This window comes from Falco rusticolus, chromosome 12 (genome assembly GCF_015220075.1).
Source record: "Falco rusticolus isolate bFalRus1 chromosome 12, bFalRus1.pri, whole genome shotgun sequence".
Lineage (NCBI taxonomy): Eukaryota > Metazoa > Chordata > Aves > Falconiformes > Falconidae > Falco > Falco rusticolus.
Genome location: NC_051198.1, coordinates 12,265,991 through 12,289,648, shown reverse-complemented (window position 1 = coordinate 12,289,648; position 23,658 = coordinate 12,265,991). Strand labels below are relative to the sequence as shown.

At 45.6% G+C, this 23,658-nt stretch overlaps 1 protein-coding gene across 3 annotated transcripts in view; it reads right to left on the bottom strand.

Moving 5' to 3' along the window:
* Positions 1-22,061, bottom strand: part of TJAP1 (tight junction associated protein 1) — a 40,107-nt gene extending 18,046 nt beyond the window's left edge. For 2 of the 3 annotated variants that reach the window (XM_037405572.1, XM_037405574.1), the window contains exons 1-2: positions 21,914-22,061; positions 20,782-20,856 (exon numbers count right to left, since the gene is read on the bottom strand). The gene's annotated coding sequence lies outside the window, so the exon portion shown is untranslated. Of the gene's footprint in view, positions 1-20,781; positions 21,627-21,913 lie in introns of those variants that run through there. The other variant, XM_037405573.1, reaches the window with a different exon arrangement.
* Between the last annotated feature and the right edge of the window lie 1,597 nt (positions 22,062-23,658).

Here is a 23,658-nt window from a genome sequence, read left to right as displayed (position 1 = left end):
AGCTCACACTGAGGCACATCCTGCATCAGCAATAGTCACATCTTCCAGGCAAACAGACATGAACACACAAAGGATCAGGCGGCTACAGTGGAAACCTTACAATTTACTTTGTTAACACAAAACTGAGGATTCCTCCATCCCTTCAAAAATACGAAAACAGGTATAACCTCTTTGCTCTTCACAGCGAGGGAGTGCAGCGACACTGACCGAGTGCAGCTGCACAGGCAGCATACAAGCTTGACTCTAGCTGTTTTTACCAGAGAGCATCTTTCTAAAATTCACTTGCACGGTAGCTATGTCCTCTGTGTTCTCTGAGAAAGGCAAAACCTTTACTACATGCTAGGAACAGATGTGATCTAGCACAGAATTGCATAAGACGACTCTGTACAGGCCCAAAGAACTAACAGCCACTTGGCATGTAGCAAAACCGCAACACTACCCATTAGCATCATTTTGCCTCCAGTAACAAGAAAAAAGTCCACACCATGCAAAAAAGGTCCAAAAAGGACCACCACAAAAGGAAAAAAAGCAACATTTGTAGGCACCTAACCGTCTTCCTGATACTTCGCAAGTCCCTTGAGGCCTGACATAGCTAATACTCAGCTTTGGTTCTAGGGTGCACACAGCTTCTGCCTATTTGCTGTTGCAGCAGCTGAACATTCCCTGCAAAGAGGCAAAGGACTTGTGTTGCCTTTTCCGGCCTTATAAAGCCCTGCTTACTAGTGTTTAGGGTCAATGGTCTCCCTCAATAGAAACATGGTGATTATGCTGCAGAGAATGTTTCTTATTTCGGCACTGTGTCATCTTTCCAGCCTTTTCCTCTTAAAAGTAGCATTTCTTTAACCTTGCTTTTTATTCAGAAAGATAAACTTGTATGACAGAGAAAATACATTCCGTAACACAATCACAGTCACATTTGTTTCTAATGCAACACTACATAAAGATTCACTGGCTATCATATCACATAGTCAATGTACTCCAAAAAACTCCAAATGTAATACCCACATGGAAAAAAAAAATGCTACTACTGTCTTGTGCCACGTATCTGATCACCACAGATGACTCAGAATTCTCACTCTGTGTGGCCCAACGTATACTCTGCATGCATACCCAACACAGGACACTGGCACATCCTGCTTTAAGAGGCCACAACATCTCTTCACTAGCAGCGCGAGAAGCAAAAGCAAGAGAGGCCTGTCCTGTGCTTATGGATAGAGGCAACCTTAGCCTCCACGTGTCTCAATCCAGACTACATGACAAGATGCTGCAGTAAGCCTGACCAAGACAACTAATCAGCGAGAGAGATAATGTAATAACTTCATTAGAAGGTCTTGTCCAGGATGGACAAACAAGCTATGTGAAGTTAAAAGCAGCACCTGTAGACTGCTGGTGCCAAGTATGATGGAAAAGGACCCCCAGGTTATTAAAGGACACTTTAACATTTAATGAGATCTTTTCATCCAGAGAAGGCATCTCAATTAAAAGAATATTCAGATCCATTCTGCTGCTGGCTACTTTGAAGCTCATTTTAAAATAAAAGGATGACAGCTCCAACTTGCATCTCAGTTCGGCTTGTATGTTAATGATCACAATTCAGATCTGAGTAATAGCATTATAGTGACTCTTGGATTAAAACTGAGTTTCAGGAGGATTATTGCTCATTCCTGCTTTTCCATACCAATTAACCTTGACTGTTAAGCAGAAACCCCTGTTCCCTACATGGGAACAATTCCAAGAGCTATCAAGAAAAAAGGATCAGGCTAGCTGTCGAACAGCAACCCATGTAACAAGCCCTACTTAACACCTAACACATTTCCAAAGAAAAGTAAATCCCTAGACTCTACGGTCTTACATAGTTCTTGTTGAATGTAAATACCACTGGACATATCATGTGTCTGTCATACCCACTGCACCCTGCAGAAGTCTCTTAAAAGTAATCAGAATCACGCTTTTCTTACAGTCTGACTCCCTCCTTCCACAAAACAAAGATACCAGTCCTCCTAATTCAGACGTACTCCATATCCTTAAGTATGCATTTTATTATCTACTCTCCTTGCTGTGTTAACAGTAGCTTAGCTTCCCCAGCCCTTTTATATGAGCCAGAACAGATCAGCATTGCCCAAGAAACACTAACATAACTAACACGTAACTGGAATAGAACGCAACAGCTGATTAACATCTAAACAGGAACAGCACAGGAAGCAAGGGACCCAAACCCAATCCCCAGAAGGAATGTTAATGGAGAATAAAAATACCCAGGGGAGATGCTGACCAGGAAATTAATGCTAGGTTTCCAATGCCTATAAAAGCACAGAACCACCTTTAATGGCTACATCTGAAATTGCACAAGAACCAGCTTGGCAAAAAGATCATTTGCCAAGTTACCTTTAGCACTGACAGCTACATTGGGGGCTAACGACAGCTTCTCATCCAGAAATGCTGACATAACAGAAGCCTGTTTAGTTTGTTCAGTGATTGTTAGCTTGATCTCTTTAGTTTGTTCAGTGATCCTTTCAACTCTCACAAGATAGTTTAGGCTACAAAATTCCAGAGCCTTGTCATCCTTGCACCTTGGGTTTTACATCCCTCCCCACTCTGTCTTCTTACCTTTGTTCTTTTAAGATCTTCCATGGGAAGACTTTCAGAGCATGTTTCTCAGATATTTAAAGAGTTGTATACCAGGCTGTTAGAAAACAACTCATGGAGATCAGAACTCTGAAAAGTTTCTGAAAAATAACTGTTTGGGCCCTGCCAGAAAAGGCGAATTTTGATACTTTAACTATATGTACTGGCAAAAAGCTGCCAGATCATGAGGGAAATTTGGGAGCCATGGCCTTAACCTTTAACACAAGCTAGGGAACGGCTACAGCAAGCAAACATTTGAAGAGAAGTGAAGGACAGATTTCTGTAGAAAATCAACATGTTGGAATTCCCTTCCCAGGCCTCTTGTCAGTCCCTGTGCTGTGCAGGAGGGGAAGAAAAGCAGGGGTGGGGGTGGCGGTGGTGGAAATAATCATACATTAGCTTCCTAGAACATAAAATCAAGAAGCATTTAATTAGGACAAAGTAGGAACAGCTTAAATTCTTCCACCACTCTCAGCCCCTGTAAGTATTCCCTAAGTTTAATACAACCTCCAGCAATTATTATCAGCCGTCCTCATTTCAGCCTTTGGTTTCAGAAATTCTGGGCAAACTACAGTCTCCAGCTCTTCAGTGCCAGGGACTGAATTTCACTGAGCCATCCCTCTAGCTGAGAATACAGCAATGCTAGAGAATGCTCTATTACTGCAACCTATATACTCGCCTCAATATGCTCTCCAAAACATCCCCTCTGTCTCCGAGTTGCAGTGATGCACAGATGGCTAACACACAAGGTAGTATCTACACAGACAGACAATGGAGCAGAGCCTGTTATTTGCATTATTTACGGAGGACAGATGGACAAGTTGTTGCAGTGACCCCGTCTACAGAGCACCTGCAATGTTGAGATGTTAAGTCCTGTCCTGATGCTTGCAGGTCCTGGCAAAAGCAAGTGTCAAGAAATGAAATGGCTGTTTACAGCAACCAGCTTTATTCTGACAATTATCACTACAACTACCACACTCTGCTTGCAGAGCAATTCAAATGCCAGTTTTGTTCCCATAGAGCCCTCACCTGCATGCAGAAAACACAAGATGTAATGACTAGATTTATCCTTTTCAACAGGAAAGAAAACTGACATCTGCAGTACTTATGTAGTAACTTCTTCCTTGACCATGAGTTTTGTATGTGCTTAAAGTCACCATACATACTGAGGCACATACTGGGGGGAGACGCTGACCGGGAAACAGTATCAAAATTGGGTGAAATTTCTTTCAAGCTCTGCCTAGCTATAGAAAAGTCTAGCTCAAACCTGCTCAGTCATCTGAATCTTTTGAAACATTAAACATTTATGAAATTTTTGAGATGTTGCTTTTGCTGTGTACACAGCACGCTAACCAGGTCTGCAGGCACTTTTGTTGGCAGACTGAGGAACCTGAAAATAGTATTTCAGGAGACTTAACATCTGTTCTAGGAGAAGAAAAAGGCTAATTTATAAGGAGCAGCAATCTACTTTAATTGAACACTATGGCTAAGAACGACCAATTTGTACAAAGGCTTGCAATGATCAGTTCGCCCATCCTCCACCAACATGCTCCACAACAGGCTCTTTCATTCCACAATCACATGGCTGCAGCCAAACATGACATACTGTTCAGCAAGTAATAAAAAGGATCAGCTTTTTCCCCAAGGTCTTGTCTATGTATATACACTGTACTAAATTAAATTGACTTCGAAAATAACGTAAAGCAGTATAATGCTCCTGGGTAAATGTTCTTAATTCAGTTTAAGAGCACTTTGCGTTGAATCAACTTAAGTTAAATAGATAGATACAAGACACAAACTAAATTAAGGATGCCTATACAAGAATGCTGCACTAATATAATCACAGCTGTTTCTAATCTGATTAAGTTAAACCAGTACAACTTCCCTGCAATGGCAAAATCTTTAGCAATATTGAAGTTAACCCTTTTTTCCCCCTTTTCTACTTCCAAAGACTGTTTTGCTGGGGTTTGTGTTTGTTTTTTCTTCAAAAAAACTCACAATGACGTCTCTCAGAATCAATATAAGCTAACCACACTATGCAAGGTGTATTAATGTCTTAAAGGTATTTACACTTTTATGACTTGAAAGTTTTACTACTTCTATGCCAACTAAAATCATAATAATGCTCAGACCAGTGGCACAACATTTTCTCTACCCTTCCCAAGCAAGAGGGTAAGTGTGATCACAAATACTTGCGCTGTACCCTGCTTTTCATACACCCACACAGCTTTTGCTTGCTGATGTCCAACATACCTGGAGCAGTTCAGACACCGGGAAGGCAAAAGTTCCCCAGTTGCTCATTCCTAAGGGTACAGCTCACCTTGATCAGCTTATCTGATCAAACTGGAGTGTGGAGTTAGAGCACGTTATCTAACTGCCCCCAGGCATGGTCTTACTACTGCCCCTCTTCCACCACAATATGAAGTTCTCTTGCTAACTGTGGGGTAAGCACATACACAAACAAGTCTGAGGTCACAGACCTAACATGCTACAAATCCACACTTTAAAATCACCTCTCATCTCCTCAGTTCCCAGAGCACTTGCCCTTGAAATATATTTATCAAAATTTAATTCCAAGCAATTCCAAAATTATTGGGTTTTTCCCCCATTCCTCATTCAAACCTATCTGAACTGTTCCCCCTGAATATGAAGACTTAATTTATCTTCACTCTTTTGGTACTCTTACTTCCAACTCTACCCGCTTCTCTAACTGGGTCTCTTTGAGCTCACTGCAACTTTCCCACATCCACTCCAGCAACGCAACCATCACCCTCTCGTCACTGCCACCTTCTACTGCCATCTCAGTACAAGTTTTCTGTGTTCAGCACAGAAAGACAATAGTGAGAATTTTCTCAGAACTCCCTGCAGAAAACTAAATCGCTCATTGGCCTTCAGAAACTGAATTGTGCCACAACTCCAAATGACATGATGAGCTGACACTTCTGCCAAGTACCAGCAGCAGCCATTAAATCAACCAGAATTGTAAGTCCACTTAATTTATTATTTTTTCGAAAGAGCTATTTTGAAGTCCTGATCACATGGCAACATGGACTGTAGGTACACACAAGAGTTCAGTTGCTAAGGGAACCACACTTTCACATTTTCTATTTTACAAGATTTAAATTTCAGCTCTCAATGGGCTGCAGGCACATTTTCACAATAAACTGTTTAGTCGTGAGTCTCAGATTCACACTGGCAGCTTCTAGCAATTATAAGGTTACGTGGCCCCACACCAACTCTAGGATTCATGCTCACTATAAATACATGCAATGAGGAAGGCAGGAACAATTTCCGTTCCATAAGAAATTGAGGCACTAGGAGAAGAAACAGCTTTGTGCACTGTTTTTGCATGAAATTCCATGTTAAACAGCCTCAGCTGTCATAAGAAAGGAACTGCAGGAAAATTCAGCAAGACATAGCCTTATTTCTTGCACCTAACACAAGAGGGATCTGGAATAGAAAAGAGAAGGAAAGTGTGCATGAGCTAAACACCTACCTGACACCAATAGAGTTGAATAGCCTGCAATTCTTTGTAAGTACAAATAAAGCAGCAACCCTGATCCAGTAGTAGGAGAACAGTATTTGTACTATACTCAATTCTCTCTGCTGCTGGGGTTTAATCCCAGCAAGAATTGTTTTGGTTTAATTAGCTTTTCCCTAGCAGATGGTCAGATGTGAGAGGCAGAGAATGGTACAGGCTTAACTGTTGGGTGATTGTGCAGCTGCATCTGTAGCTGAACAGTTAAGCATGTCCAGGAGTCCAGCTGTAGTTTGCACGACACAGTCCGTCTCTGCCATTAGCCTAATGTCAGCTTCCTCTTTCTCCAGATCAGAGGCACTACCCAAAGGCAGGCAAACAACTAACATGCAGTTTCACCACCATCCCCTTTCTCAGACAAAACCTGCAAACCTTAACCAACTGAAAGTCCCTCTTTCTTTGGTGACAGAAGCACATTCAGAAGCATTGCCATGGAAACTTGAGCCATCCTCTGTGCTATTCATCAGAGAAGATCTTCTAGCACAGAAATATTTTTTGATCTCTACAGCACTGAATACAGACAGCAGTCAGTATAATTAAGTAAAATTACAGACTCCAGTATTGTGTGACGATAGCAGCAGGTCATTCTTCAACCAAGCCACCTGATCCTTGCTTCATCTACAACGAGCAATAGCTTGTTATCAGCTGGCAGGGAAAAGCAGGGTAACATTAAGAGAAACAGAAGTGATATTAAAGGAGTAAACCTATACAGCCAAAGGGAGAAAAGAGAAAAGGGTTCACAGCCTTTTCCCAAAGCTGATCACATCCTGCCACTTTTCCCTTCCCAGAGGTTACAAATGATATTGCTACTAACTTATTTGCAAAGCAGGATTTCTACCAGCCACAGACACCCCCGCTAACCCCAGTCACAGCCACTGCCTACTCTGGAGACCACACCAAGTATACCCCATTGACTTCCACGCTGCCTCTGCATTCTGGGACTGAGTGCACACCTACACACTGACAGTAGCAGTCTCAACAGGCCATGAAAGCAGAAAGCTTTCAAAAACATGCTTTGGGCCTAGCAGATTCAGAGCTTGAGCCAAGGGCAGGAACAGGCACAAAACTTGTCTCAACTCTGTAAACAATAGAGCAGCATGGTCCATGAAGCAGAATGTAACCCTGAAGCATCTTCTCTCTTTTTTGTGGTGTTGCCCTATAGTTAATCTGCCTCAGTTTGCCTCATTTGTTGGGTTTTTTTGAGGGTTATTTTTTTAAGGGTTTTTTTTAATTATTATCTTAGTCTTCAGCACCATTGAACTGGTGAGAGATTTTATTCTGAGAGCTCAGTCACAGAAATACAACACTTTAATCCAGCTTAGGAAAAACAAACAGATCCTCCCACCCGTCTTTCATTGGTGACCTGTATAAAGCACGCAACTGGCTACGGCTCTTCTCTCCTCATTCACCTGGGCTCCAGTCAGTCCTTTTAACAGCAGGATACTAACCACAGCAGACAGGACCCCCACCCCCTGCCATACAGGCTGCACATGAGGAGGCTGCCTGTCACCAGCAGTCACAGGCTGCACTGCTTATCCTTCTGTATATGTTGTATTGTACCTCCTAGGTTCACCTTCCTCCCTTGGGGTGGATTACCACAGATGCCCCACCTGAGATCAAGCAGGGTTGCTTCAGCTCTTCCCTCAGACACAACCCCTGCTTGGGGCAGAGTCAGAGCTCCCGATCAACCATCTCCTTCCACATTTGTTATCACTGCTAGCACCAGTGTTGTTCTTCAGCTGGAGTTAATAAGAGCATAATAGTCTCAAGGGGCAATTGCAGCAAAGACCCAGCACTTTAGTTTCACCACAAGGTCAGCTTGTCCAGACTAGCATTACATCCCCTGCCCATCATTGCTCTTGTAAAACTGAAATGCCTGGTCTTTACCACCTTTATCCTTTGGGATAGCATAAGCCTGTTAATTATTCTGAGGTTAAGGAAAAACATCTCTGTTTTAGCAGTGAAGACAAGCTCTTCACCTCTACAGGGCTCCTCCCTGTAGACCCACCTGTAAGTAAGCTCTATGCAGATCTTCTGAGAGCAAGCTGGGAATGAGAGATAGTCAAGCCACAAAGGGGCTCTAACTGAGAGCAGAGGATGATCAGCCCCAGATATTCTAAAGAAAACAAGCCATCATGTTCCAGGGTTGTTTTTTTTGGGTTTGGTTTGGTTGGTTGGTTTGGGTTTTTTTCTTGGCAGGGGGCGGGGGGGGGGGGCGCCAGGAAGAGGGGAGTAGTTGGTCAAGTGTCTGACTAAACAACTCAAAAAGCTAGCAGCTCACCACTCATCTAAGGACAAAGACCATGGTCTAATGCCAGTGTATAGCCAGGCAGATGTTACAAAGATAAGGTGTTTGTTCAGTGCCGACAGCAAACTGTTCATGTTTTCAGCTTCCTGCAGCTGCATGAGCTCAGCTCTACAGAGTCTGTGACTCTGGACTAAGGAATGTCTCAACTGGAGAAACACATCTGCTGCTGGCTCCAGGTGCCCCAGGATGAGACCAGTTCCCAACTTCACTGTCCATAGCCCTGCTTTCTGCTCCCTATCCCACCAGGGGGAGATCTAGCTGCTCGGTGAGGGTTACTGCTTTAGCCAGAGTAGCAGAAGTGTGTGGAACTGGACACAGAAGCACAGAGATCTGGATTCCTACAGGGTCCTGAAGCCCAGCAGGGAAGCCAAAACAAGAAACTAGTCACTTTCTCTCCACAACGTATTAAAACGCACTGACAGGAAAGAAAAAGGTCAAGACTCAGCCCTCCTTCCTCCTTAGCCAATGTCACATCAGTTTCATTCCCACTCCCTTACTCCTATCTGTCAATCAAAAAATGACAGCAGAAACCCTAAGCAAGACCTTCATTTTTGCAGTCATAGCCTAAATTGCATGACAAAGCTGAAACGCTCAATACACACTTAAATGTTCTATCAATAACATTCCACATAACCTGTTTTTAGACTTATATTGTGCTACACCTCGTGTTGCCACAGGACATATTATTTAGTTTGGCACTGCAGAACAGAAGAAGAAAAATGAAGATTCAGGCAAAACACTTTCTAATCAAGACACAAGCCCTAAAATCAGGTATGGCACCGGTTTGAAATACAACATAACAGTTTATATGAAATCAAGAGACCCCAGTGAGAATAATTTCCAAACATTTTACAATGTTCAGAGTCTTTTGCAACAAGTAACATTCCCCTAATCAGATATCCTTGAGATCCTGCTTTGCGAAGTGATACATCCTTCTCCAGAGGGGGTGGCGTGGACCAGTATAGTAACAGTAGCTCTGCAGTTACTGACTCAGAGACTGTGGCAACAGCTAAAAAGTAAAAACTATGCCATAAAGCCAGAGCACTTCTGAGAGCCAGTTCTTTCACGCCTGCTACTGTCTAAGGATGGCAGTAGGGAGGTCTTCCGCAGAACACTAACTTCAGCATGGAAATGCCTGGCAGGCCACAGAATTTCAGGCTACTAGAAATTGCCAGAAGGGGAATGGCAAGTCCCAAAGATCAAAGCAAACTGGATAATGAAGTGAACAGCCCAGGGCTTACCCAGGACACTAAAAAACCTCAGCGGTTCTTTCCACAAGCCTGGCCTGTGGGCTGCCCATACTGACACTGCCAAAAGGGACCACATTTCCCTGTGCCAGGCAAATGAAAGACTTACATAAAGAGGACAAGGAAGGCCAGCATGACAGGGGCATACAAAACTAGCAACCATTTCTCACAGACATCATGTCAAGGATCCCAAAATAATCCATCTGCATCCCGATCTGCCATCCTTCAGCAAGCTTCCCGTCCCCACCTCTTGAGGTACCAGCCACAAAAAGGAAGCTTTTCCAGAAGCTTAAGGACATTCACCCACTGACTGGGGGAAGCACTCCTGCCTGGGTTAAATCCCAGAGCCATTCCATCTCCAAGCAGACTTCTCATGCAAGGTTGGTACTGAGCACAGCTTGATGGCATGAGCCACTCCATTATCTACTGATTGCCAAGAGCACATAGGCTGCAGAGGGGATGAGCCAACCTTAATTGGCCTTATTGGTGTAAATTAAACCCTGCAACACACCCAAGCAAACAGCCAGTTCCTTCGGAGGAGCAAGCATGAGTTATTTTGCTGCAGCTATATAGGAAACATTGCTGCTAGGACATGCCCCTGGAGTGACTGTGCCGCTCAGCTCTCCCGCTGCATTCCTGGGGTTGTTTAGCATGGACTCAGCTCCAGCCTTTCCACAAGCAAAAAGTCTGAACCCTGAATGCCATCTGCAAATACAGCCAGACTCCACCTCCTGCATGCCTGCAGGCCACCAGGTGTGGCCAGGAATGGCACAAGCTACACACTAAACACACCTTTGATGTGGAGCTGAAAGCATGTAGCCAGGGGGCATGAACAGCACGCCGCCCGCCGCCGTGCTGACTCCCAGTGCAGGAATGTGGCTGCAACCACAGGCCAAGGAAGGCAAACACATTGCATTCCTCACCAGGCAGGGAACAAAAACAAGCAGCAAGCCCACACACCCACCACACTGACACACGCCACGCTCCCCATGCATGCCAGCCCTGCCACTGCCAGGACCCCAACAACAGCTTCAGCTTCAAACTCATTTATGGGGGAGTTCTTGAGTTCTCCAGGCAACTTCTCAAGCCATGGGGCAAAAGAAACAGAGCAAAGCAGGAGAGTTATCAGCTGGGCATGCAAGCCACGGGGAGAAGAGCCACCACCAGAGCTGGGAAGTAGCCACTTTCCAGGACAGGAACAGCTCTGTGTAGCAGCCTGGGAGAGGAATTTCCTTGACTTTTCCTATAAGATGAGAGGTAAACATAACACAGACTTGTTGAGCTGAGGGGGCAGAGCTGAATAAGAAGCTGACTTTGGGTATTAGGGGTGCTTGGAAAGATCCAGGCCTTTCTCCAACCCCAGGAAACCACTCTACCTTAAGTCAAGCAGCTTCTCCAAGATGCAGCCACTTGCTCATCACCCAAAAATCCTTTTGTAAACACTGACCCCACTGCCCACAGAAATAGACCTGATCTTCATTGCATGTAATATTCTTCCCCTACAGCACTAACATCTGATCACTTACATGATCAAGAAGAGAGACCTGATGTACAAAAACCCAAGATATCAGGCAATCTCTCACCTCAGAATCTCACTATTTTAGTCACCAGCTTTATGCTCTAGACAGAAAAAAACACTATTCACTTCACACAAACTAAACACTTCATGCCACCTCCTTCCTGCAAAACCCAAAGCTTTCCAAAAAATTCATGGTCCCCAAACATGAATTTATTCTGAAGGCAAAAAGATGAGGATGCATCAGGAGGTGAAGCTGTCAGCAGCATTCTCAAGTCCATGAAAGGACTTTTAACATTGTTACCCCGCCACGTTCTGAATCTGCACTTACTTTATGTAATACAACTAAGTATCAACCCACTCCTAAAAATCCACTGCCCAGTGCTAAGGGCCAACTGTGAGACTTAATAGCCAGCGTTCTCTCAGTGCCAAGCAGGAAAGCCAACACTGTCACAAGCACTATAGCAAGAATATATCCCACTTGAATCTACACCAATATCCCAAAGGCTACCGAAAAAAAGAGCTTCTATCTGCTGTGCTTTGCAGAGTAAGTTCTGAACTTCAGCAAAGCACAGGAATGTCACAAAGGAGCCAAATTTCATAAGGCAGAAATGACAGAAACCATTTAACACAGATATACTAGAACACATATTCCCTTCTACTTTCCAAAAAGCAAAGAGCACACACACAGAGGGAGCCCTCAAAACAATGTCAGCAAATTCAAAAAGCACCAACAAAGGGCCAAAATGCTGTAATCTCTGGAGAACCTGGAAGGGGAAAGGTCAGTGTAGCCACCACCGGTTCCAGAAACATGCCAATGCATCTAGCAAGCTGCCGGAGCAGGGATGGTTCGTAAGGCTGTGGTCCAGCTGGTCCGCATGTGCATTTGAAGGCCCTCACTGAGGAGAACGGTCGGGTATTAGGTAACAAGAACAGACCAGCTGAGATCCAGTAGATTTTCCCATGACCATTAAAAATCAAGACCTCAAGCTACCTATTTCCTTCTAAGCCAGTAAGGTAAGCTGCTGCAGTAGCTCCAGTACCTGAAAGAAAGAGGCATGAAAGGCCAGATTTACCAATAGATTTATATCCAAAGATATAAATAGAAGCCTGGCAGGATTTACAAAAGCACCCAAACAGATTAGGTGTCTAAATCACTACATGCAGGAGAAAGGGCTTCTCCACTTATAACCACGCCATACCTCTCCAACCCCAGCCACCACAAGAAAAGCCATTTCAGAGAGGATGGAAGCCCCTGCTGCTCTACAGGTCACCAAGGGCCATCCCTGTACAATCCACTTTGATGGTGGCAGCACCCAAACTCCCACAAGACTCAACAGTACAACCTGCAATGGCTACAGCTCTTGCAGAATGTAGGTCTACCCGTTTCCTGGAATAGGAGCTGCCTGTTCAGCTTCTCCTCTCCCTTCCCCCACTACATCTTTATTTTTTCATAGACTTAATACTGTTTCAAGGTACAACCCTCATCCTGCCACCGGTGGGTGGGTGAGTGGGGGAAAGGGGCCCTTTATAATTGTAGTGTTGCAATCTGCCAGCCCGTCCAGGCAGCCTGTTCCCGCCTGCACTGTATTAAATACCTTATAACTGATTACACCCCCATGGGGCATGATTAGCAGTCTTCAGAGAACAAAGTCTACTTTCATAAGAATAAGAACAGACACGTACTGCTAACCTACTACACAGCTGGGCAGGTGAGGAAACAGGGAAAAAAGGAGGGTGTGTGGAGGGGGGAGAGTTAACTGTACTGCTAACTCTGTTCTTTTCCTTCCCTCCCTATCCCTGCATGTCTGAGTTGAGATTTCCACTGTCCCAAATTGTTCCCTTCAGACATAACCCAGAAGATTCAGGTAATGTAAGCTCATAAACAAACTGCTGCCTGCAGAAATCAGGCAAAGTCCTAACCTGGAGAGGTAAAGCCTTGAGGCAAGCAGATTGAGCTTTGCTCTGGGTGACAGCAATTTCTTCACACCAGTTCCCAGGAAAAAGGAAGGGTGAATTCCAACAGCAGCATCAATAAAAGGAGAAGGAGGGAAAGCTCGAAATATGATCACATACCCACGCCCCTCTCTAACCTCCGTATATGTATCTGGAAAGTCTATATAAGTAACAGCAAAACATCTAATTCAATCTGGAGGTTAACTGCTCAACAGAACCAGGTGATTCTTTTTTTCTTGTGGGGAGAGAGGAGGCAGCAAACAGGAGGAAAGCCCTTTCCATAGGGATCCCCAAACATACACAGTCCACGTGCATTGCCGCAACAAAGAACCAGCCTGATGGAAACTTAGCCAATCTGACATGAAATGACCTACAACTCATTAGCAGGTGCCTTCCAAATCTCAAATGCCCACACAAACAGCCACAAATATATCTGGTGCTATCTGGCCTCCATCTCAGCAAAGCAAAAAGAATCAAACAAACTGTACAGCCTTTTACCAAAAGGAGTAAGAAAAATGGAGGCAACTCCTAAGCTCAAACAAGTCTAGGATAATCCCTTCCAGCTACTCTCCCCAAATATACGACAGAGGAGAGCAGAGAAGGAAGCTCCAGGAAAATAGTCTTATTTCAGAGGAACACCTGTGTGGCAGCTTCAACAAAATAGTAGGAAGCCTTCTAACTCTGTCATTTTGGAAACAAGTCACCTGCTTTACCCAGAGCCCCCTGGCTTTGTCCTTGGCCCCATGGATGGATGCCCATGGTACAATCTAGAAGCACTTGTGTTCAGCTGATGCCTCTAGAAGGGGGCACCTTGCTGACACATTCCACCCAGATTCTTACCCAACACACCTGAGAAAGGATTTGTTGATGGAGACACCAACCCAGCTAAAAAATATCTACTTATATCTGCTTTACTCAGCAGTGGTCCTTCAGCCAGCATATAGGAGGTATCCGAACCGTACTGTTTAGTCTCATATGTACAGCAAAACCTGCATATTCTTTTTATTTCAGAAAGACCTGAAGGCACCAACTGACTTTAGGCCCTGAGGTACTCGGCACTGATGTAAACGCATCAATACATTTAGAGTTATCAAACAGATTGTGCTTCCAGGGTTTGGACAAATGGGAGTTTTCAGCATAAACACAAGTTAGTGATTAGAAGCTCCAGGAGGTAATTTAAATGATCACAGCCAGCTCAAAAATAGTTTTACTTTGGGAGTTGAAGTTGCAAAGCTGTAATAAATCCAAGTGACACAGTAAAACTTTTTATAAAAGCTGAAAATGAGTTGTGAAGCCCCAGATGGCCTGGTATATAATTTGATTCTGTTAACATGGGCCAGCAAAAGGGAAGCCACTCCTCACACTAAAAAAAAAGAAGGGAAAGAAAAAAAAGACCCCAAACCCCTATCATCCTTCAGCTCCTAGGAGATAGAAGTAGTCTGCTTGCATTTTGTGTGTATATATATACACACACATAAAATACACAGAAATAATACATATATAAGCAAAATTTTAAACCCACACAACTAACAATTAAATGTTCAATCCCCCACCATGCTGGGCAGCTATCAATCAGGCATCTGAGCTCAAATTGGAGCACTGCAGTCCAACGCTCTCCTCTGGCTGCTGTACCCTCACAGATACCCTGCACCCACCCCCCATTCCCAGAGTAAATTGCCTTCAACTGCAGAGAAGCACTCCCGCTATTCCAATACTGGTATTCACCACCAGGGCAAGAGACCCTAATTTAGCCCCACACGGGCCTTCTGCAAACTGCTAATCCCCAATACACAGCTGTTTTTCAAATGTGCGGGCATGAGCAAACCATAAACGATTTATGGCGCGTGGCAGGAAGACTCCTGGCTCCCTGCGTAGGCAGGGTTTTGGGACAAGATCATGCTTGGACTAATGTTTATATTGCAAGTTGTCAGTCGGGTTGTAAATCATCTCTAGAGCTGCATAGTAATACAGCTCTCCCCATCCAGCTGGAGCCTTGATGACATTGAATTCTATTATAGCCATTTCAGAGACACCTGGAGACCTATTTACAAAGGCATCATCTAATCAAGAAAAAATGGATACACTTATAAGTCAACTCTATAGAAATTCTGCAGCCCAGTAAGGGTGATTTGCTTTCAGGAATCAATCCAACCTGGTATGAGAAGCTTCCCAAAAATGACACTCTGTGCTAGCCCTAGAAGAAATTGGATTGAGTGCTTACACAAACATCTACTAACAGTGTATCGCTAGCAAAATGCAGTTACCTGAGGAAATCCTTCTGAGCAAAGCTTTCATTTCCTAGTATTTATATAACCATAGCACAAGCAACGCTTTGTAATTCAATCCTAAAAGTTCAATAAATATATTTTGCATACTCTAATGTATGGAACACTTTCTGCTTGGAAGAATGAAACCATTAAAGGCAGCATGTGAACTTGAAGTCCATTCTCAAGAAAGATTACTTAAACCAACTCTAATTTTAAACAAATACCCTGTCGTTTTCCATTATTTTCTTTTCCTCATTTGAAAGGGCTATGCACACAATACACACAGTACAGATCTCCCACAGGTAAGAGTTCTCAATAAGGAAACAATAGTAAACAAAAACGCACAAGAAAAAACAGAACAGTAGAATTAACTGCAACCACTTTTCAGTTATGTGAGATGGACCAGATTTCAAGTCATTTCCCTAGAATACTTTTAACCTTCCCATCAGGCAGCAGTAGAGTCCTCACTAATGAGCACCAAAGCTGCAGAATGAAATTTGATTTAGCAGACAATGAAGCAATGCATCTTTGGGAATTGTATAGAGCTTGTGCAACATACCCAGGTCTAAAAGCAGTAGCATATGCTAAAATAATGGTCAAAAACCTTAATGCCACAACGATTATCTAATTATAATCTCAGAAAAATAACATATTCTTTTGAAACAAATGCTATAAAGTAAAACTCGCCTAAGGCTTTTTATGAGCCTAACTCCTCAATAGTTAAACTACCTCATCTAGAGAAACTAACTCATTCACACGTGTTACATTAATGCTGCCGGACAACTGAGACTTTAAACACAAGAGAAAAAAAAATCCAGTTATGTGTCCTACAACATTACTAAAGCCAGCTTTATCACAGAGCCAAAATACAAATAAAGAACTCAACCAAAGACACAGTAGCTGCTGTGGAACTTTCAGTTCTGAATTTGCTGACCCCTAGAAATCAGAAATTTAAACCAATTCTCTCTTACCACTAGCAGCAGGTCAGTTCCTCTGTGCCTAAAAACCAGCCCAATCCTTTCGGGGAACCTTACTTTCCAATCCTGACCCATTTCACTTTCTCAGCATCACAAAACTTCTATCAAAGTCAGTAACCCTTTACTCACAGCCATGATGCCTGCCACAAAAGGGTTCAGTTGTGCCCTAAAGCACCTGTTGTTCCCATAACAGCCCATAGGGAAGGTATCCATACAGGGATCTCAAGGTTTGCAGGACTCACTCCTAGCTCTGAAAATACAAAAACACACACACACACACACTCTTACTTTCCTTCAGGAGTTCCCCTTGTGTTCAGGCAAATATTACAAACAAACACCAAACATCATTTTATACATAGCTCCGTACCACTGGCCACTCACCTTTATTAACCTATCCATCAAACCGAATTTATGCCTACTTGACCAAGCAGCACTGATGATTCTCTTGATCTTCAACACAAATTGGACATGAGCACAGAACACAGACTGTGTCTTCCTGAACACTAGTACACTGAGTTTCATGCCACAACATACTGGATCTCACTTGAAAAGCCTTAAAGCCCTTTCTTTCAGACACCTTTCAGACTAAAGTCCACCACGAGACTGAAACGTGGAAAGGCCAAACTCCACACTTTCTTTTCCCTCTTACAAGCAAAGGAAAGAAGCACAAAGTGCTTTGCCTGACCACTCTGCATGAAGAGACAGTACCTGCATTTCTCCACGTTAATGAATAAGATGGTCCTCACATGGAATGCACTATCTTTCCCAGGACCCTGCTCTCCAGCAGCTTAAAATCTTCAACTACCAGGCCTAATCAGAGCAGCTGGGGTGTTTTGAGGGTTTGTGGGGTTTTTTGGTTGGTGGGGGTTTTTTTCCTAATGCAGTTATCACAAAAAGTTTAGTGGGCACCCTAACATAGCAAGTAAGTGTGATTGTATACCTTGCCTCTGACACAGGCCAATACAAAGTAGTTTAGAAGATGGAGCAAGAAACCTCAGTGGACAATTATGGAACAAACTGCCCTTTCTTCAAACCTTTACCTTTTAAGAGATTGGGTTATGTCTGAAAAATACACGTTCTAAAACGAGTTCTTTAGCTAAAGCAAGTCTGAACATTTCCACTCATAAGTGCTTGATCTTTTCTGAATCCCGCTCAGCTCAGCCTCAGTGCTATTATGTGGTAGTGAATTTCCACAGATTAGACATCATGTGAAAATACTTTAAAATCATTATTCAGTTTGATGTCTATCAGTTTCACAGAATTGCGCTCACCTCAACTGAAGAATACATTCCAGCTCCTTCACCTCTGCACAGCAGTCTTCCTCAGGCTTGGCACCCAGCATTGTTGAAAAGCAGAGGAAAACTGAGCCCACCCAAGTGATGCTTATCCTGCATTCCAACCATTGCAATGCTATTCTCACACTCCTACACAGCCTTCCATGCCATTTCCTTCCTAAGCACAGCTCCCAGGAGGACACTCCAGAGAGGGTGGCTCATATCATTCCAAATATGAGACAGCCTGCAAGCTGCTGCTCTTGGCCCTCTCTCAGCATGCTAGCAGTAAGACCACGCATGAACGTGCTGACAATGAAGAGAACAATTTCTGAGTCTGGAACAAACAAAGGGGCAAAAAAGAGAAAACATTAATTTAAGTAAAAAAGATTCAGCCAGAAAAGGCATTGCAAGCTGGGGAAACAAACAAACAGTTCCTGGGAAGGGAAAAAAGCAGGGGGTCTCAGAGGACCCACTTGCCTTAAACAAGGTAGGGCCTGACTTGCACTCTATAGCAATTTCACCACACTACAAGAATACACAGGACAGTGGATCACACAAGGGTCTGCTTCATTCTGAAGTCATGGCTTGGAATATCCTTTTCATCTCTCCTCCACCAGGCTTTACTAAAGCATTCAACACCACAGTATCCAAGTGTCTTACTGACACAGACTCTTCCTCAAATCCCCAGTAAGATGGGCATTAATCATATTTTGCAACGGAAGAATGAAGAGCAAGAAGCAGGAATGATCTGAACACATTCACACAATAAATCTGTGGTATAAATTAGGTAGTCTACACTGCAGTTCAGAATTCTGACCGCAGGGTCATCCTTCCCCTCCAACCAGCTGTAAAGGTACTTCCATTTTAAAAAGTAACTACTTTTTTAAAAAAAGTAAAAAACTACTACTACAGATACATCACTAGCCAATCTAGATCTAAGGAAAAGCCCTCAGGTAGGGGAACTGGCAGAGAAACAGGATGGACGATTTCATGCCCTAAGGCATTAGCTCTGTTTGCATAGATTACACATGTAGTTCCTTTGCAGTCCTGTGTAAAATGAATTCCAGAGAGGATCGTATTTACCCAGTTACTAGTGACTTGAAGTACACATAGCTAGCACAAATGCCACAAGACTCACTCCATCCATAGCTCAAGGTGCCATACAATAAGCAGACATCTCCCCAACCAAAGCCTTCAAGCAAGGAGATGAATGTACCCAGCTTCAGGACCTTAAATCTACTCTCAAAGCATCAACCAAGTTGAACAGCCAAAGACATCTGTTGGATTATGACAATGCCAGTTCCTGACAACCCCAGTCAAAAGAGCAGATGAGTCAAAAAGGTGTCAAGCCAGATCCTCATTTCTGAGGGTAGGATTCCTCCACAAAATCTGTATCACATCCAACTCATTTGAGACCCCTACATGTTGTATTTCTCCCAGCAACATGAAAGGCAGAGGGTTATTAGTCACTACTACATTATTATTGTCATGCTCTACTGTAAAAGCTAGGCCCTTGCTAACAAGTACACGACATGTTTAATCCTTTATGATCTAACTCACAGAACTATTTCTCAGGACTACGCTGTACATGTGGCAACACATGGAAATCTCACAAAGTCCAGTTTTCAGTGGATCCTCCATAAAACACAGCTGACAATTTAACAGGTTAGGGAGCGCACCTTCAGAAAAATCATCAGCCTCCAGGATGAACACACATCTAGTCTACTTCAAACTACCACTGAAATATAGTCACATTTTACTGAAACTTGTTTATTTTGCTATCGTTCAAACACCTTGGCTTTCTTCATCTTTTTAAAAGCACTTCATATGCTACACCAGCTGCCACAAATCGTTTCTCCAAGCCAGCTCAGGTACCATTCGCACCAGCATGTTGACCAAAAATCACTCGTCCCATCTGACTTTATTTGTACTGCTACGGGACAAAAAGGGGGCAGACCTGGAAAGGATTATACCTCTTCCAAAGCTATGCCACATGATTCTATTTAGAATGGTTGGCAGAGATAAAAATTCAGGGTTTGAAAGCCGCAAAGCAAGTGACTTAGCAGCAGCCAGCAAATTACTTGAAACAGACTGGAAAAGAATGCAAAGTCATTTTTGATTCAGAAAATGGTGTGAGGAGGCAACAGGTCTCGGCATGTAACTCATCCCCTCCTGACCCAATGCCTTGTTAATATTAAAGAAGATAGCCATGGGCTGTACTTTGGAACTCCATTGGTGCTGCTGATATACATTCCCCTGATTTCAAGAGCACTGGGTGCCTGGGAAGGAATGAAAAGCCAAAAGTTCCTGATAGCACAGCTAAGACCTGCTAGCTTAAATGCTGATGTAACATCCAGAAGCTGAAACACACTGTATGCAACGCACTGTTAGGATACATGCGCTTTCTGCAGCGATTCACTAAGAAGTGAATAAACGAGAAAGGAGTTGTACTAAAAGTAATTTAACAAGTAAATGAGAAGTATAATCAAAGGACTGGCTGCTGGGTACCACACAGCTGCCCCTCTAAACTGGATCTCAACAGTGAGCTCAGGAGAGGATAGAAAGGCCAGCGGTACACCTGCACCACCCATCAGGCGATCGGTTAAAATATGGGTAAAAACAATAACATGGTGGAATAAATAACCTAACAGAACACAAGATCATTAGAGTTACCTAACTTTGGCATCACAATTATTAATAGAGCAGGATCATCAGAAATTATTTCACTGGGATTCTGGCTGGGTAGACCTCTCGTGATTACAGAGAACACAGCTACTTCAGCACTGACAGAACAGACTTTAGACTGTTTCTCTGGATAGCACATAAAGAGCACTGGCTTACATCTCTGCTTGAACTTCTCAGGAGCTCTTACTGAAATTTTCAGGGTCACTCTCATTTCATTCACAACCTGGCCTCTCAATTCAGGCAATGCAGGCCTACTACGATACAGAAAATGCCACAGAGAGGGACAGTTTTTCAGATGTGTGGTTCACATATTCTCAAAAAAATTCAAGTAGTGGGACCAAAAAGAACACGGCCTGACTCAGCATCAGCTCATTTCTGTCTTTCTTACCTGCTGTCTGATGCTTCAACAAGGATTCATTGCTTCCTCTTACGTAGGCCCTTTATCCCAGTTCCTTCTCTGAATCTGTAAAACAGAGATGCGTACCTCTGAAAAGCTTTCGCTGGCACAGAACTATCTGTGTGATGGATGATTCTTTTCAGCGGACAACATCCACCTGGCATCTCTCAGATCTAGGTCATTCTCAGCCTTGCCAGACTTGCATATCATTTGCACACCCTGATGCCTACCAATGCAATCTCCTGCCCATCTAAAAATGCATTTATTCGCACTTGATCATTTACTCTGCTACAGGCAGTGTGCTCAAGCCCAGAGCCAGGTGCAGTTCCATATTTATTGTTCACCTGTTTTTCTTTTAAACTCTTCTCATATTCCCAGGGGCTGCTCACTAATTCCATAGTAGGAAGCATTCCTTGCACTACAGAGGGTGTCCAGCCTGGGAGATAATTTCCCATTCCCCCCTGACAGGTTTGGCACCAGGGGAGCACCCCTCGCTCCCTTCCAACTCTGCCTCTTGTCACTTAAAACTCTGGTTCTTTAACACACATGCTGGCCTAGACTTGTGCCACTTTGCAGTTCCTACTCCAGCAATGCTCCCTGCACAGATACTGCTTTCTTGTCCCCTACACTACCTACCCCTCCATCACCCAGGCAAGGCTACACCCTGCGTGGACCCGGCTCGGCCTGCAGCTTCCCTGCCTGCTCTGCTCCCCTGCCCCAGGTCTCCCACGGGGAGAGAGAGCTCCCTAACGCATTGATTGCTAAGGCGATGGCATTACCACCCTCCCCCACGGGAACGGCCCTTTCCCCGAGGCAGAGGCTGTGGCCCTCCCGCCCTGCCGCCCCCGGTCCCCATCTGCCACCCACCCCGCCTGGCTGACTCCCCCTGCCCACGGTGCGACCCACCCGGACCCGCTGTCCTCGAGGGACTCGACACGTCCTCCCGGCCCCGAGCCACACACGGGGACAGGGAGAGCCCCCCGCTCGCAGGGCGCCGGCCCCAAGGCCGCCCGGGAAGGCCGGCGAGGCCCGGGGGCGCAGGGGCCCCCGCCCGGGCCCGGGCTCGGTCCCCAGCCGGTCGCGCTCCCGCTCCCCGCCCCCGGAGCCCCAGCCCGGCTCTGACCCGGTCGGGCTCGGCTCCGCCCGGGGTCCCAACGACTTTGCGGCCGGTTCTGCCCCGGTTCAGCCCCGCCTCGGGCCCGCCCCAAACTTTGGCCCCGCTCGGCCCGGCCCCACGCTCTCGCTTCAGGCCGCCATTTTGCCGCGGGGCACGCCGGGTAATCCGGCGGAATCCCCACGCCGCAGCGCAGCTGCGTCATCGGGCAGCACGGGAGGGGCGGGGCCAGGCGCGGCGGCGGGCGCGCGGTGCGTCTCCCCCGTCACCGCGGCAACGCGAGGGGAGGGGCGGGGGAGAGGGGCGACGGGACGAAACCAACGGCGCGCGCGGGGGTGGGGGGCAGGACGAGCAAACTCGAGCGGCAGCGGCGGGGGGGGACGGTGCCGGGGACGGTGCCGGGGACGGTGCCGGTGCCCTCCCCTCAGGAGGGGTCGAGGCGAACGGTGTTTCTCCACCGGCGCTGCCCCCGTGCCGGCCGGCCCCGCTTGCCCTCTGCGGTCTGGTGGGGCCCGGGGCCACGGGTAGCAGGCGGCGGTGGCGGCTCCGTGTAGGTTCGGTTCCACCCGGGACAGCCTTGCCTGGCTGCGCGGGCCCCTTCCCCGCCGGCGCTGCCCTGAGGCGTTCGCGCGGCCCTGCCGGGGAGAGGCCTGCGGCCGCGGCCCCCCCGCGGGGCGCTGCGTGGACGTTCGCGTTCAGTACGTCTCCCTGGTGAGACACGCCTGTTCAAAAAGTACCTCCGAGGGCACGGCGCAGGGGTGGGCCAGCAGACCGCCACCTGTGTGCCCTCGGGGGGAAGGTGGCCCGGCGGAGGTGTCTGCAAATGCACGGAACGAGGCGGGGTGGGCCGAGGCGCTGCGTGGCCTGGCAGAGGCCTCTGGCCTGGCTGGGAAGGATGCAGAACCTGCTCCTGCCTTTGCTCCTGGCTGCTCCAGCCCTTGGTCACCTTGCAGGCTGCCTCCGAGGTTATGCAGTTGAGAGCAGACCCTACAAAGAGGCAGCTAAACCCCTGAGCTGATGAAGATGACAGGAGGAAAAAACCCCAAACATGTATTTTTGGAGCCCGTGGGTGCAGTCAGGACCCAAAATGGGCTCACAGTAATGGCAGGTGATCTGCTCTGTTCAGGTCTTTGCCAGCCAGGACAATTCACTGGGAGCCAGTGTCCAGGACCCGCTCCTTTCCCTTGTTACGTGATTCAGCTTGTGAGAAACATCATGACAGTCTGGGGCATAGCACAACCTGTCACTAGGGAAGTATCCCATCTGTGGGGCCAGGTGGAGAAGGAGGAAGAGGAATAAATGGGAAAGCCCACCTAAACCCCCAAGGATAACTGCCTGCTTCTTAAAGGAGAGGGGCAGAGTACAACATGTACCAGTCAAAGGCAGATAGCAGCTAGTCAAACCTGGACACAGTTTTGTAATGTGCTTTGGCCTTTATTTGCAAAGCCTTCCATCTGTTGTTCTAGCCTTGGGACTTGAAAAAGTCAATATATTTTAATTTTGAACCAAATTGCCCCATTTATTCCACTCTGAGCTCACACAGGTACTTTGTCCATTGCCTCTTGTGCCTGGCACATACACTCACCCTCTGCTCCCCTTCCCTATTAACATTTCTTTTATAAACACCTCCTGAGTTGATTATTCACATGATAAATAATGGAGCCTAGTCCAGAGGAAATTTGCACGGTTGGGAAACGTCCTGATAGTATTTGGATGATGTTCCTCAATGTCCTACGTTTATTAAGCCTTCAGAT